Source organism: Amblyomma mixtum, chromosome 2 (genome assembly GCF_055824585.1).
Source record: "Amblyomma mixtum isolate Tamu chromosome 2, ASM5582458v1, whole genome shotgun sequence".
Classification (NCBI taxonomy): Eukaryota; Metazoa; Arthropoda; class Arachnida; order Ixodida; family Ixodidae; genus Amblyomma; species Amblyomma mixtum.
In genome coordinates, this window is record NC_143013.1 from 79,131,904 (window position 1) to 79,147,221 (window position 15,318).

Here is a 15,318-nt window from a genome sequence, read left to right on the forward strand (position 1 = left end):
TATTTTAGCCTCAGGGCTTTCGCATTGCAGGGCTTTCGCATCATTCTGAATGATGCGGAGGTTCCTGTCATTCATACCGATAGCAACCATAAATTTTAGTGTTTGGTGCAGTTATCACACATGGTGCAGGAAATGTAGTCCATTGCTTCTCCTGCAGGCTGCCCTTGTTAAATGTTCTGCATAGTGTCATGCATAGTGGTGGTCTGCTCTGGATGCTGGTAGTGTGTGTGTTGCTAAACTAGTCATCTCCAGGTCTTCAGGTAGGTGGCTTCGGTGTTAGCTACCATTGCAGTATTTTTTCTGTTGGCAGAACCAGGCATGAAGTAATAGTGCAGTGTGGCTCTAGGCTTTCTGTTTCGCTCTAACCATGAACCGACTAGCCCAACATCATGTCTTACTAGGCTTTCTGTTGCAGTGGTGTGCTCTGAACCGTAGGTATTCATGTGTGCTGCTCGAACAGTCGTCTCGAGGTCTTGCTGTACCATGTACCTGAATAAGTGCTGTGCCTGGCACAACCAGATGCAGCACTTGTAGTACCTGCTGAAATCAAAGGCACACAAGTATTTTAGACGCCTTACTGAACACAAATGAGGTGTCTCCGTAGCTTCCTGTGTGGCGAGGTATGATCATTGCTGTTCAGTTATTCTCGAAAGTGATGTGCTTTTTTTATAGCAGGAGTCCGGCACACTTCTGGGGGGCTTGCTGTCCACCCGGCTGCAGATAGTTGGACGTGCCCAGACATGTATCCTTTGTCCAATGGTCAGCTTGGGAACCAACATCATATGCAGAACAAAGACTGATTAAGCCAAACCAGCACACATTTTTCTCTCGGCAGAACCTGCCTGCTAGAGAGCGCGGATCCCAGGTGGCGGATAGGGAAGCGCCTATCGCAGTCGGGCCCTGCTCCTCTGCATTTTGTAGTCACTTGCAAGACGCTGTTAGCAGGAAAAACCTTGAAAAAACTGATTCATTATGCCTGCAGTTAATTCCCCATGACTGGCATAGGTGCAGTTGAGGCTAGTGTGATAAGAATGGTGCTTGCACCCGCGGACCAACAGGTGTTGATTTCAGCAGGATCCCGCCTACTTGCCAAGCATGCACCGGGAGGATTCTGCAAATACACCTATACAAGACAATAAACTGTTTTACAACTGCTATGCTAAGTGGCCTTGTGCATCTTTTTGTATTTTGCCACAAGGGTGAAATACAGAGCTATATGTTAAGTTGTGAAAGAGCAATGAAGCCACCAAACTTGATTTTGAGATGTTGCTAAGCAAATATATTTCCTATGATTCAGTTGTGTATGGCAGTTCGATGAACTGCAGAACAAAACTTTGTGATGCAATTGGAAGGTTCATACCTTGAGTTAGCTGCAAGATATTCGTAACCATGTCAGTATGTTGATTCACACATCAGCAGGGTAGTTGAATTCTGAAAGTTTTGGTCCACCACCGCAGTACTATAACCCTTTTAAACAACTTATAGAGCAGTTGAATTGCAAATAAGCCGCTACTACACAGAAACTGAAGCACATTCCAAAAAAGTGGTCTGGATGCATTGCAAGCAAAAATGGTCCGAGGTGGTACAGTACTTTACCCTGCCAGTGGCAAGCTGAAATGCTGTTTTGGTGCACGTGATGCTTACCTTTGGTCACTTGGACGATGCACAAGCTTGTCCGTCAGGAGAGACTTTGTAACCTTAGCAAGGCAATGTTGTCAGCAAATCGCAGAATACTATGATATTGTCCATTAATTGTTTTCCCTGAGTGTTCCGACAATAATTCTTGCATGCAAGTGAACAATGGAGAAATTGTCTTACTGTACACCATCATTCTTTATTCAACTTTTATTGCTTTCTCTATGGGGCCTATTTAGTTGCACAGCCAGTGTAAATATCTTGCAGTACTTTCGCATATGCCTCTTCTGCACCTTGGTTCCGCAACGTCTTGATGACTGCTGGTTAACAGTTAGCTTTCTCAAAATATATGACTGCTATATAAAGGGGTTGGTTTCACTGCATCTCTCTACCAGCCGGTTGATAGTGCAGACATGATCTATTGTCAAGCAGTGTTGTGCGGTACATGGCTACAAACCGTGGCATCCTACAAGAACGGTTTGCTCAACGTGCTCTCTTCACCTTCAAGCCTCGTCTCTCAAGTTCTGGGATGCAACCCGGGCACCATACTGCAAGAGGCAAGTACCTCAATACATTGACAACAGCAGTGCAATATTGGAATGCTTCCATGCAAATCTGGGCTACCACGACGGGCAGTAAAAGACGCAAAATATCAAGCGCCAAAAACTACTCAATTCATGCAGGCAAAGCAAAAACGGCCACACGATTGCAAAGAACGAGAGAGGTGCCTCTTTTTTTTTTTTTGCTGCAATCCATAAACTGCATAAGTTTAGCATATTGGGTAGCGGTCAGACCAGATATGTGCAGTGCTTCAACGCTAAACAGGCATCGTAGAATGATTCCTTCGGTGAACCCGCTGCATAGGCGCGACCAAAATGCAGAGCACACTTCGACATGCTAACTCTTCTCATGCGTTCCGCAGTCTGCTTTCAGCACTCGCGCCAGCTACGGCGGCCGCACTGGTGCTTGAATGAAGAATGATAACACGTAAGGAATTCAAGTTTGAATAACATAAGCAGTTACTAAGAATAAGCAGTGCAAACGCATCGCAAAGTTGTCAGCATGCCACCCAAGGATTTTTTACGTTCTACATCACTCACGTTGACAGCCGCCACCACCGTCATCACAATCGCTCGCATTCCATCCTCCCGGTGCTCTAATCCTGAGCCACCAGCTGGGTAACAGTAGACACACTCGCTCAATACTCGCAAAGTCCACGACAGCTTTTGCTCTTAACCAGAGCAGTTAATGCAAATAAAACTCGGCGCCGCTACTGCTCCGCCATATTTGAATTCGTTTACCGGATTTGTGCTAGGCTTGTGGCCAGTCTTGACCCTCGATGGATACAGGCTCGTAAATTCGCAACGCGGAAGTACATTTTTTCTTTACAGTGATTCCGAAACCGCCTTATTTTATTGAACAGCACAACTCTGAAGGCGCACTGCAAGGTTTTTTTTTTTGCATTTTTCCACTGAGATACGCTGGTTGTTGCCTTTACTACCTTTACCTATGAATGAAAGTGATCCTTGCGAGGCGATATAGAAAAAAAAATTTTTTTTCCCCATATTCTTCCTGAGCGATGCAGCGTTGGCCCGTCAGGTTGATGCCAATTTTACAGGTCTAAATTATCAGCTAGTGCTTTTGCGCACCTCGAATTCTGCAATACTGTGGTCCTGCTACCTCCACGTCATTTTGGTAATAAGACTGCCGAAAAACAAAAAGCAGATTTATGCAGCTGGTGCCGTTCATAAAGCTCATTTACAGAAAATCACTGCTGGTTCCGACGTGACACGCTATGTCGCTGCGTAAAATGAGACGCGACGAGGCCGGCAAGGAGGGACGAGGCGTAGCCTGCAAAGTGTCACTTAGTTTATTAGGTGTAACTGACCAACGCCAAACGACACAAACAGCAAAAATGGGAGTCCTCGCACGTCAATTCTGGTGGTAAGGCAGCAAATTGTTGAAAACACAAGCCATGTGATGGCGGCACATAACACTAACACAACACAGAACGTTTGAAGAAAATGAAAGAGATAGCTTTAGTTTACAGCCATACTTTTGCAGGCTGTGTACGCCCCTCATATTATCAGGGTAAAATGAAGAGTTACACACAGGCACTGCACGCTGTAATACTGACTTCAAGGAGGTCAAAGGAACAGCCGGGACTCCATGTCAGACTTGCAGCTAAAACCTCATATAGTAAGATATAAGTTAAAAAAAAAAACAGCAGTTCCCAACACTGGGCCGCAGTCCGCGGCGTCCTGTATTACTCCGGTGGCTAATTGCAACAGTAAACGAAATCAGCTTTTTCATGTTTGACTACGTCAACCAATCCATGTATCAAAATTTGAGTCAATTTTTTGTTGTGATGAGCTTCTTGTTTAGAAAACAAGGAACATTTATCCAGTGGACTACTTTTTCATCGTGGAGGAATTCTGTGGGCGGAGGCTGAATGTGGGCGGAGCTTTACTGCAGACTTAAGTTGCATCAGACTATAGTTTAAGTTGTCCTCAAATGCCTCCACTGACAACTTCTCCGAAAGGTGTGCCTCCACCACTTATCTGCATATGTTTGGACATACCCATGCTTCTCATTTTTTTTTTTATGTTCACCTACAACATCCTGTTTCCAACATATCCTTCATCCCTCATTATGAAACCAAACCAATGATGCGTCAACTTGTGTGCTTTACACCTGCATATGCCACCATAACCATGCCCCTTATTATGATCTCAATTTATCATAGTCACTCCACAGATCTTTCTGAGCAATCACACCTGACATATGCTGAATACGTGATAATTACAATACATCGCAAAAAATACAATCGCACATTGCACCACCGTTGTTCCTTTGAGGAGCTTGGTTGGTTGGTTTTGGTTTATGGGGTTTAACGTCCCAAAGCGACTAAGGCTATGAGAGACGCCGTAGTGAATGGTTCCGGAAATTTCGACCACCTGGGGTTCTTTAACGTGCACTAACATCGCACAGTACACGGGCCTCTAGAATTTCTCGTCCAAAGAAATTATAGCCGCCGCGGCCGGGACCTTTGAGGAACTGGACAAAATTATGAGCAGGTACAGTGAATTACCAATTCATTTTAGAAAACAAAAGACATCTGTAGCCGAACAGGAAAAACTAAAAAATGTTGAAATTTTCAAGTCTTGTCATGCAACAAAGTCACTGCAAATACAAAGCATTGTATAAAAATATGCATCTACATGAACAAGCACCAAAATAAAGTTGACCATTCATGCCACTTAAGAAATTACACTTCCATAAACTCAATTTCTAAAATTTGCACACTGTCCTCACAAGGCACACATTTCAGTTTACCTCCAACTAAAACTATTTGAAAGTATGTCAAGCCATCTAAGGTTTGACTAAGCTGACAAAGGCTTCCAATTGGAACATTTGCTTGATTTATTCATGAAACACCCCCAAAATTTTGCACCTTTTGAAAACAAGCGAACACAGAGCTGTCAATTTCAACACATCACACAACAATGTGACTGGGAACAAATCATAGCATAAAAATGTGCACACACATGACAGAACAGCAATATGAAGATAATTCACACTAAGTGACAGGACCCATTTTTATACACACAAGTTCTAAACCATTTCACATTGGTAGCACCAGGCACACACTTCAGTTCGCTACCATAAATAACCTTTTAAAGAATGTGTAACCATTCAAGTTTTACTAACCTTACACAAGTCATGAACATCTTAACATACCCAACATTTCACTTTTTTTTTAAACAACCAACGAAAGGAGCACTGCAGTTTGTCCATTTTGGAGACAGTATATCTGAATGCTATGCCCCAGTAAAATGTAATGGTCACCAGAGTGAGCAGATGTTGCTTCCCTTGGAGCCTTACAGTTGAAAGACAGAATTGAACAGTATGCCCTAAGACCATGCTTCCATGGTCCATGTGGCCCATGCTCCACTACATGGGGCCACACGCATGAACAGTCCTTACATTAGGGCCATATCAGATTTCGAGAAGGCATTCACCGACCACTTCGTACATGCACTCAAGCTATATGAATATGCCTGTTCCTACCGCCGGATGGAGCAACCGGACGAGACCGTTTGTTTTTAGCACTGCTCTCCATACCATGGTTAAACACTGAGACTACGCACCACCTACTACTGAAGATATGCTTGTTTCAAGAATGCTTCATCATTGGTTTGATTGACTGCAAGCTTTCAGACCAGCTCTTTTACAGCCCTAAGTTAATGTTGTGTGAGGCGTTCCTACAGGGCGCTGCTCAGTCCCACAAAAACGAACGCTGGCTGAAATAAAGGCTCTTAACTTCTGGCATTGAGAGTGTCTCGGTTGCTGTGGCTCCGTCTGCTAGCCTGGATCACGGCTAGGCTTGGCTAGGTCACCTCCTCATGGTGTTATAATTGCTTGGAATCCAGGATCAAGTTCCTTCGAGGCACGCTAACTCAAGACCATCTTCGTTGTGAACTCTCATGCTTCTGAGACACAACCTCAGTTCGCCAGTTTGGTAGGCCCAGCGCCACCACCAGCGTTCAACTTGTATGAGCTGGCTTCCTGGTCATCATGGGTCGAACAATTTGAAGATTTTTCTGTCGCTATGGCAGAGTCTTTGGCAATGGATGAAGTCAAGGTTCGTACGCTGCTGTAGTGTGTGGGAGCTCAAGTGCGCCATGTTCTCAATTCACTTGCGCACTCGGAGGTGGAATGTGTGTCGTACGCATAAGTCAAGCAACACCTCACAGCCTAGTACATCCATCCAGTGAATGAAGTTCACGAAAGTTTTCGCTTTCATAAGCACATACGTAGCAACTTTCATAAGCACATAAAGAGCGAAGGAGGCTTCGGATGCAGGCTAGGCCGTGCTTCGCATTGAACTCTGTGATCAAGATGAAAGTATCAGCCGATGGCAGCTCCTTTAGTCTTGGTGCCATCCTGCTAAATGCAAGTCTAAATGCAAAAGTCTAAATGCAAAAATGCCTCTGTGCTGGGCAATGTCAGTGAACAATAAAGAGCCCCACGTGATGCTGCAGACTCAATGGAGCAGATACAGCTCAGAAACACATAAGGAACAGGTCTCACTGCCACCAAGTTACTCACCAAAACCTTACAATGATTGCACTGTCCATTGCTGTAAGTACTGCAGGCTGTAGTGCAGGTCCTATGGCCTGCAGTACTCGTCCCCAAGCTGGTGGCCCTTGGACCCGCAGTGATGGCACTGGCGGATGATACACCTGGCAGGCACACCTGAGAACGGTGCCAGGATGCCCACTCCACAGAATCTTGCGAGGCCCCTGGCGAAGACCTCTGCCAGCTCCTGGATACCTTCACCAGCCGACAGGTGACAGCCATCGGTGGCGAAAAGGTGCCTCTTGGGTGTCTTTATTGCATCCAGGAAGCGATGCTGAAAACAAAATGCGATATGCTGATAAATAAGGTAAATTGAGCAATAAATCCCGATAGCATACAGCTGCAACAAGTACTTCAGCTTTCTGGCAGATCTCACCAGTAAACAATGCATAAAGAAGGCAGAAAGAATGCATCCACACAAATGCAGTGCTCACTGAAAACCAAATTAAAATGCCTTAATTATATTCAAGGCAGGTAACCAAGCACACAAGGATAAGAATAGAGACCCGGATGTCCCCCTGTGCTAGGAGTGCTTTTTGGCAAGATACTGGCATATATTGATACCTGTATCTTCTCCTACTGCAGTCTTCTCAGCTACTATAATTTTCTTTTTTTTTTTTCAGAATGAGTCTGTGAACAAAGGTTCACAGGAGCTACAATGCCGTGTCCTACGTGCACCGGTTTAGCTGAGAGAAGCATTCTACTGTGGTCGTTTATTTCCGCAACAGTCGGTACAAAAGCATTTACCCTAGTTGTCACTGTGGCCACTGCCGTGCCACGACACTTAGCTACAATCTGAGCTGCCAAGAGATGTCCAAGGTAGCTGACCAGACACTGGAGAATGTGCAGTACATAACAAACAGTGGCATGTTTGCGCATGAATGCCTGCATATCTACACGTTACAACTTGCCTACCTGGCCTTTTGGAAGACAGATCTGCCACTGTTAACGTACCAGAGACTCACAGGCAACTGGACGCTGCATGCTCAATCATATGCTATGCATATACACTCCCTAGGCTCTTGCGATAATGTCATGCCCCACTCCAGGTATCAGTTTCGATGTTTGCTTGTCTTGCAATAAACTCCGCATTGTGTTTTGTGCAAGCTGTAAACAAACTGCTTTTAAAAACAGCAATGTATGTGGGTGATATGTGTGATATGTGGGCACATATCGCCCACACACATAGCTGCTAAAAATGTTTAGTATTTTTTTGACAAATTTCTTCAGATAATCCAAACCATAACATACATTTCACAATTTTTCAGTGGTAAAAGCAGCCGTGCCAACGCACATTAAAATTGGTACCATAAAACTACTGGAACTCATCGCATCACTCAAATTCTCGGTTTGCCAAAAATTTCGCTCATTCATCGCCCAAAAGCAACTCGCAAGAGCAGCCAATCATAGAAGCATGTGCTGATTTGCAAAAGGAAGTATTTTAGCAAGGTTTCAGCGAAGAAGCTGCCAATGCTCGCCTCATCTGAGCTATAGCTCGTTGAAATAGTGAAGTGAAAGCTTGGTAGGCATTGTCTAGTGTCTGACAGAAACCCGTCTGGTCGGGACGGTACATGAAGAAAACAGAAGGCACCGACCAAAAGAAAGGATGGCATGACGTTTTGGCTCCCCCACGGGAGTGTAGATTGGGGGCAAGTTTCCGTCATTCCGATTAAGCGTATGCGCTGTCGTGTGAATAATCAGCGATTCCAGATAAAGCCGTCACTTCTCGTCCCTTACTTTTGTGATCACACGTGCTTCTGCCCAGTTTATGTTGTGTGCGGCGGACACCGAGTGCTCGGCAAGCACATTTTGATCTGCACACCGGTCTCTGACATCACTCTGGTCATCACGTATTCTTCGCTCAAGTCACCCAACTCGCCGATGTACACAGATGAGCAGTCCGCACATGGGATCGAATACACAACACATGGGGAACTTTTCCTTCTTCAGCTTGTCTTTGGTTTACACAAGCTGACTCCTCAATTTTCGAGCTGGCACATGTGCGGTCTTTACATCATAGGACCGCAATATGCGCGCCAAAGGTTCGCTGATGCCAGGAACTTAGGGAATTAAGACCGAATGCTGAAGATGTGCGTGTACGGCGTGACTTGTCCACCTGTGGCTATCCTGTACACGTCATGGACTCTGTACAGCATCAAAAGGGACGTCCCAGGCTCCAAGCTGATCCCGCTACCCAGAAACGAGCCGTGATTCCCTATGTTCCTGACGTCAGCGAACCTTTGGCGCAGATATTACGGTCCTACGATGTAAAGACCGCGCATGTGCCAGCTTGTCACATGTAATAAGAAATTGGAAATAGAAGTATGAACTAAAGAAGTTTGGAGAAGACGAGGATGACGATAAGCATTACTTTTATTAATCCAAGAATAACGAAGATGAAGAAGCATTTGGTGAGGTGGGAAGAGATGATTGGTGGAGAAGAGAAGACAATGACGACGATGACAAGGATGGCGTGTAGCAACGCCAAGGCTATAAAAGCGCCAAAAGGCTACTTGGAAGAAGCTTCTCCACAATCAGTGTCCCAAAAACTGGATCGATTACAAGTTCATTGCTGCTACGTTTAAGCGCACCGTATCTCGTGCAAAGGAGTTGTACGATACTGAACACTACGAATTCCTTTCGAAATCAGGTAATAGGCGTGCTTTATTCAATTACCTAAAATCCAGAAAAGTAATCTCGACCACCATGAGCGCTGTCTCCCTAGTTCAGTCTCTAGAAGAGATAGGCAGAGGCCTTGAGCGTCGGTTTACAGCTCTTCTTCCTTCTCCTCCGAGATTTCTTGCCACATTGGACGATTTCGAGGACGTCACCCTCACTGAGCTCTCGAACACTGTATCCTGCCTTCCACCCGTGGCCCCTGGCCCTGATGGTGTCACTTCTTCTACGATTAAAATTTTGTTCGAGGAATCTCCCACCGACTTACTGGCACTTATAAATTACTCTCTTAAGGGGCCATGGATTCCAACTGAATGGAGTCTAGCAAAGATCATCCCTTTGCTTAAAAAGCTGGGACATGGTTATGTGTTAGACAATATAAGGCCAATTTCTTTAACTTCGAATCTCGTAAAGTTAATTGAGAGGGTGTTGCATGGTAGAATAATGTCTGTTATTTCAGAGACTGGGTTGTCGAACCCTTGCCAGATAGGTTTCAGGCCAGGATGCTCTATATGGTGTGCCCATACTGATCTGGAGAGCCGCATACAGTTAGCTCGTCGCCGAAACCAATACGCAGCGCTTGTTACTTTAGATGTTTCTAAGGCTTATGACAGCGTTCAGCACAGGACGCTTTTGCAAAGACTACAGGCAGTAGGACTTCCGAGATACTTTGTGGCTTGGGTTGCTGAATTTCTTGCTGACAGGGAATTTTACTGCTTCCAGAATGGTATTTCATCAAGCAGGTTTCGACAAGCGAGAGGAGTGCCCCAAGGGGCGGTCCTCTCCCCTGTACTTTTCAACATCTTACTCAGCAGTATTCCGTGCAGTACCAAGGTGTCCATCTATGTGTATGCTGATGACATCGCCTTTTTTGCTTCAGAGAACGACATTTCCTCTTTGTACCAGTCCTTACAGTCCTACTTGAATGTCCTGGACCAATGGTTAGGGGTCATTAATCTGTCCCTTAATGTCAATAAATGTGCTTTATTGGTTTTTCCACTCTCTCGTCCAGTTAATATCTCTATTGTTTATCAGAACCATGTAATTCCTCAAGTGCAAAGTATCAAATACCTCGGAGTAATTTATGATCCTTCTCTTTCCTGGCGGGCCCATATAGAGCACATCACTGCGAAAGGAGTCCGAGCAGTCGGTATGCTGCGCAGGCTGAGCAATGTTCGTTCTGGCATGAGAGGACACTCGCTTCTTATGATTTATAGAATGTACGTCCGTCCTGTCTTAGTGTTCGGCTGTGCTTTATTCTCTGGTGCGCCAGCGTATAAACTTCGCCCCTTGATTCTCTTGGAGCGGGAGGCGTTGCGCCTCTGTTTGGGCCTTCCAAAATTTGTGACGAATTCCGTTTTGTACCTGGAAGCGCGTATTCCATCATTGCCTTCAAGATTTCGGCTCTTAAAGGTGAAAACGTTTCTAAAAATGTGTGATTCATCGCTTCATGCCGCCAATTTGATCTTCCTTCGTCAGCCTCGGCCATTTTTCAACGAAACCTGGTCTCGTTTCCGCACCCCTCAGATTTGTTGTGTGCAATCCCTCCTTGACACCTTAAACGTCCGCATTTCGGACATCCTTCTCCTATGCGCCAATTCTTCATCTATCCAGATTGTCTTCGATGACATCTTTCCTAAACATGCAAAGTTAATGCCTTTTCATTTACTGAGCGGTTTGTTACAGGATTACTTGCTGCGTTTTAAATCTCATGTGCTCATAGCAACAGACGCCTCACAGTGTGAAGAAAAGGCCGGTGTTGGCATTTTGTCCATCTCCCTTGACTGGTCATTCTCTCTCCGCCTTCCCGATTACACCCCCATTTATTTGGCCGAATTTCTAGCAGTAGTCTTGGCCTTTCGCAAATTAAACAGCTCTTTGTCTTCTGTCATAATTATGACAGATTCATTATCGTTGTGTTCCTCTCTCAACGCGCCTACAACATCTCAGGCTCTACACTTATTCAAATGCTTGATTCCTCCCCACGTGTGTTCGTTACGGTTGGTCTGGGTGCCTGGGCACACAGGAATCCATTTGAATGAGGTTGCCGATACCCTGGCGAAGGCATCTCTTCAAGGCCCAGTCGTATCTGTGCTTCCACCCAGCGCATATATTACTGCGGCCAGATTTCGCAGGTATCTGCTCTTGAATGAATTCGCAGCATCAGCTCTGACCTCCTCTCCCGAATTCCGGCATCTCCTTTACCCATGGAGCAGTAAAGGATGGCGATCACGCAAGCTTGAGGTTTCCTTCACGCGTCTATGTTGTCGCGTGGCTCACTTAAACTTCTACCTTTACAGATCTGGTCTGGCGGTCTCCCCGTTGTGCCCGTTCTGCGGAGAACATGAAACGATAGATCATTTCTTGCTGACCTGCCGCCGTTTCTCCTCTTTACGGAGCCGCCTGCTAGAACATCCGTTACGACAGCTAGGTCTAACGCTGTCAGCTGGGGTTGTTCTGTCTCTTGGGGCTTCCTCCCTTGGGCACAGTAATTGGAATGTGATCTCCGCCATGCAAAACTTCCTTACAGACACTAAACGGCTGCCGCCTTAAGCTCTGCTCTTTCTCATGATCAATATTTCTCTGCGCCGAAAGCTTTCTGAAACATGGAACTTTTAGCCCCGTTCTCAATTTCTGTCACCTATCTCAAAGTATTTGTTTAGCTTATTTCAATTACACATCTGAATTTCTTTCATATATTTCCTAAATTCAATTATCATTATAATTATTGTTTTTAATCCATCATTTTCTTGTTTAACATTCTGAGCACCTATCAGTCGCCGCCTGTGTCTTGGCCAATCCCCCGTAGTGGGTACGTGCCATTATTTAGAGGACAACAACAACATAAAAGCGCGAGGTGGGTCATGAACCCGATTGGAAGACAGCAACGCCGGCTACTGCTTCTCGAGTTCTACGGCGTCGCACGGTAGACTTCCTGCCGTTCCTGAGCCCATTCCGGCAGCTGACTTAATCACCTGCTATGGCCAGGGGAGCTCGAACGACACCACCAATAACGCTGCCAGTGACGCCAGCCCAAGCACTTCGAACGCCGCCTCGACGCCGGCTACCGAAATGCCACTGACCGGACCTATAATGCTTCTTCAGCACTGAACCGTGAGTACGAACACCGAACGCTAGTAGACTGGTTGTTCCCGGGCCATGTGTATTGATAGTCTTTGTGTTTTGTGCTAGTTTTGTTAGTTTCATGTGCTATTGTTTGTGTCGCATAGGTGTATTAAATGTGCGTGTGTGTGGGTACATCAGTCGCCTAGTCCATTCTTTCGGCCCGAGTGTCCTGGGGGGATCCGTGACACAGCTCGAAAACTGAGGAGTCGTCTTGTGCAAATCAAAGACAAGCTGAAGAAGGAAAAGTTCCCAGGTGTTGTGTATTCGATCCCATGTGCTTACTGCGCGTATGTGTACATCGGCGAGTCGGGTGACTTTGAGCGAAGGATGCATGAACACCAGGGTGACGTCAGAAACCGACGCGCAAGATCAAAATGGGCTTGCTGATCACAAAATAAAGGGACAAGAAATCACGGCTCTATGTGGAATCGCTGATTATTTACACGACAGCGCATACGCTTAATCGGAATGATGCAAACTTGTCCCCAATCTACGCCAGGTGCCTGGGTTCACTCATGCGCCGTGTATAAATAACCGACCCAGCTATGTTATGCCTCATTGTGAACAAGGCTCCCGTGGGGGAGCCGAAACGTCATGCCATTCTTTCTTTCGGTCGGCGCCTTCTATTATCGTCTTGGTAGGCATAATGGAGCAAGGAAGGTCATTTTGGTTGGTTTGGTTTATTGGGGTTTAACGTCCCAAAGCAGCTCAGGCTATGAGGGACGCCGCAGTGTAGGGCTCCGGAAATTTCGACCACCTGAGGTTCTTTAACGTGCACTGACATCGCACAGTAGATCTAGAATTTCGCCTCCATCGAAATTCGGCCGCCGTGGCGGGGATCGAACCAGCGTCTTTCGGGTCAGCAGCCGAGCGCCGCAACCACTGAGCCACCGCGGCGGGGCGAAAATGAAAGTAGCTATATTATGCTGGCGCCAGACCGAAGACACGTTGGCATACTATTTGTCCTGTCAACTGCGCTGAGCCAATATTTCACTTTTTTGTTCCTCGGCACACCGCTCCAGCGCTCGGCAGGCTTGCTGACTGCACTTGCCTTCCTCTAGCTGAAAGGCGCACAACAGTTAAGGCAAGCATGAATCGGTACTCACGTCTGGGTTCAAGGTGCCTACACACCGCATCCGCTCAAGTGCAGCCGTCAGCTTGCGGTGAAGCACGCGACGGCTTGCCTCGATCGGGAGTCCGTCGTGGCAAAACACCGCGGCAAGACCTTCGCCACGAACACGACGCGCAGCAGGTGCAGGACAAGGGCCTGTGACGTGAAATATATGAGAATTCCGTACAGAAATGAACCGAAATTGAAAGCGTTGAGCAACCACGCACCTACCTTGATGTTATCGCAAATCGCTTGCGGAGTGGCATTAGGGCCCGTGAGGTCATTACCTCCGACGTACACCACGGCAAAATCACTATGCTTAAAATTAAGTCGCCGCACAGCGCTTCGCACGGCGTCGTAGCCGCCGAGGCTAAATGTGCACGTCTCAGCCGACGGCCTAAAACGCAGGCGAGTCCTGCACAATCGCTTCAGTTGGCTGTTGCCGACCAGAACGCCTTGTTGAGCCATTGCTAAATGCACAAATACCGAGGCGAATACCTGCGAACGACCACTTTTTGTGCCTAGGGACTGTCAAGCGCTACGTTCCCTAGGTTTAATAAACTGGCGAACAAAAAGCTCTACTTTTGACGCGCTAGGGACATTACGGGGGTTGGTGTCCCTAGGTTCATTTTCTCATTTCAGTCGGACCCAGCAAGAACGAGGTACAGAGAGCAGACAACCATGGAGTACAAACTTCCGCGACGTGCTCTGGCTGGCTGTTTTGATTGGTTGCGCCAGGTGCCGTCATTGGGAGAGCGAAATAGGAGTCGGAAGCCCCGCCAAAATCGATTTGAGGGCAGCGTTTTGTTTGCTTGTATTTTGAAATTTCTTCACTGAACAACTCCCGTTCCTGTGCATCAATTCCTGTAATTCTTTTTAAGTCAGCATCTGTGTGGCAAAAAGAACCCACCTGAAGTATAGCCGGTATTCCCCCAGGTAGTGTTTCGCAGCCCCTTTAATGGCTGCAGTTATAACGAATTTTTGCTTATTACGGATGACGGTTGAGGTACCGTCAGAATAGGTGTATTCAGGCATACTATATACAGTCAAGCTCACGTTTTAACGGCTGCAGTTATAACGAATTCTTGCTTATTACGGATGACGGTTGAGGTACCGTCAAAATAGGTATTAAAGCTATATGGCACTGTATATCAGATAAAACAAACAACCGTGGCCTCACCACTCAGTTATGAGCAAAGATCGAGAAGTGTCCCCCAAGCGCCTGCAGCAGTCCACTGTCTCCAGTGCTAGTGCTGCTCTGGCTCATGCGCCCTTGCTTGACAGTTGGGGTAACTAGGGAGGACGAAACATCGCAGGAAGACAAACCTAGGCCTAGTCCCCACATAACTCTGACAGGTTGCAAGGCGACATTGCCCAAACAGAATGCCCCGAGAGAACACTTTGTGCTCTATAGGCAACAGCGGCGCGCACGAGGGAGGAGCTGATCATAGTCACTGCTTTTGCCACATTGATGATGGTAGTGCTGCTACACAGGTGAAGTGCAAATAAAATCCTTCCAGATTTCCTCGGCCGGTTTTTGCTGATGAACTTCCCTGCCTGGACGAGATTAGGGTCACCAGCTTATGCAAGCCAGTGAATGATCAACAGAGTACAGACAGAGCAGAGGC

General features: G+C 46.5%; 1 pseudogene; it reads right to left on the reverse strand.

The window, feature by feature from the left end:
- Positions 1 to 3,487: 3,487 nt before the first annotated feature.
- LOC149359836 (uncharacterized) lies at positions 3,488 to 14,328 on the reverse strand (annotated as a pseudogene).
- Between the last annotated feature and the right edge of the window lie 990 nt (positions 14,329 to 15,318).